Source organism: Seriola lalandi, unplaced genomic scaffold (genome assembly GCF_002814215.2).
Source record: "Seriola lalandi dorsalis isolate HSWRI2012SDOR001 ecotype SW California unplaced genomic scaffold, Sedor1 jcf7180001955748, whole genome shotgun sequence".
NCBI classification, from domain to species: Eukaryota; Metazoa; Chordata; class Actinopteri; order Carangiformes; family Carangidae; genus Seriola; species Seriola lalandi.
In genome coordinates, this window is record NW_019426417.1 from 1 (window position 1) to 1,428 (window position 1,428).

Here is a 1,428-nt window from a genome sequence, read left to right on the forward strand (position 1 = left end):
TGTGTGTGTGTGTGTGTGTAAAACACATTGAAAAGATTGGTTTTCTTTTTCAGAGAATCACAGTTATTTCAGTTAGCACAGAGGAATGTCTGAGATGTAACTACATTCAAAAGACAACAGCAATAAAAGCCACAATAAACTCTGAAGTGCAAGTATGCATCCCTGAACTCAGAGGGAAGTCACACCCCGTTACTGCTATAAAGGGATATATTGACTTAGCAACAAACAGGAGTGAGCTCAGGGGTGGTGTAAATTTCTGCAGCACTGTAAAGTGTATACCAGCTAGCATCCTAACAGAGCATTCCACATCATTGCGGTCTGCTGCCTGGCGACCGTTTCATCGCTGTAGTCCAAGATGTTGCCATTCCACATGCCAATGCCCCTTAAACCTTTAGATTTCACAGAGTCCGCCTTGAGACAAATACTCTGTGGGTCATCATACCAAACCTGATGAATCTGTCCTTGCTGGTCCTGAAGGAAAAAAATTACAGAAACAACAAAATGAGAACTGATGATGGAACCACCTTGTGGAGAAGGCGAAAGCTTTTAGACCCAACGAGAAGGCATTTGCCAGGAATGTTTTTTATTGCTGTTTCGAGGAGGCGATTTGTTTTGTTTGGGAAGTGACACTGTGGTAGCTCGGGTGGATGCCACCATCATCTAGATAAACAGCCCTTGCCTGAAATGTCTGCCTGATTTGTTGAGTCGTAACTTATTAGGACTAAGGAGAGGTGAAGTTGGTGAAGCACGAACTTGGCAGAAAGACAAATAGTTCTTAAATTGGGCACCCACTTTGCTAACAATAAAACATCCTACCCAAACATTGTTGTATTGTTTAAAGTAATCCCACAAATTACAAATGACTAGCAAAAATTTTAAGGATTCATGATAGATGGATGTAATGGTCAAAATCAGTTCAGCAGAGACAAACATTTCACAACTTTTAGACCCTATTGTGTTGAGATCCAAAAACACAATGTGCTTCAGTTCTTACAATGCAATAATAATGCATTGATTTTCTGACTGCTAAATCCTACCCTACCACCTTTCAAAATGCAGACTGATGGACTTGAAGTCCTTGAAATTTAAAATAAAGATTATGCACCTTGTAATTGAAGTAGGGAGCCTGCTGCCTGCTGTCCCACATCCTGCCGGACAACGAGCTGTTGACCTGCTTCATGATCCACTTGTATGGTTTCTGTTTTCCAGCTGCATCACTGCAGGGAGCTCCACGGAAAGGAACTTTGGCTATAGAGCATATTCCCTCCTGTCATGGGAAAAAAAAAAAAAAAACCTTTCAGCTAGAAAAAATTATGATATACTGCGACCACAAAGTAAGTGTAAAGAAATAAGAGAAGTATGCCTTGCCTTCGAAAACATTTTCTGGGATTGAAAAAAATATTCTTATGATATTCTGTAAATTTCCTA

At 40.3% G+C, this 1,428-nt stretch overlaps 1 long non-coding RNA gene across 1 annotated transcript; it reads right to left on the reverse strand.

Moving 5' to 3' along the window:
• Window positions 1–40: 40 nt before the first annotated feature.
• On the reverse strand, window positions 41–1,264 carry LOC111649656 (uncharacterized). The gene is made up of 2 exons (XR_015436973.1): window positions 1,106–1,264; window positions 41–471 (listed from the first exon to the last, which is right to left on the reverse strand). It is a non-coding gene; the product is annotated as an uncharacterized LOC111649656 (long non-coding RNA).
• Window positions 1,265–1,428: the final 164 nt, after the last annotated feature.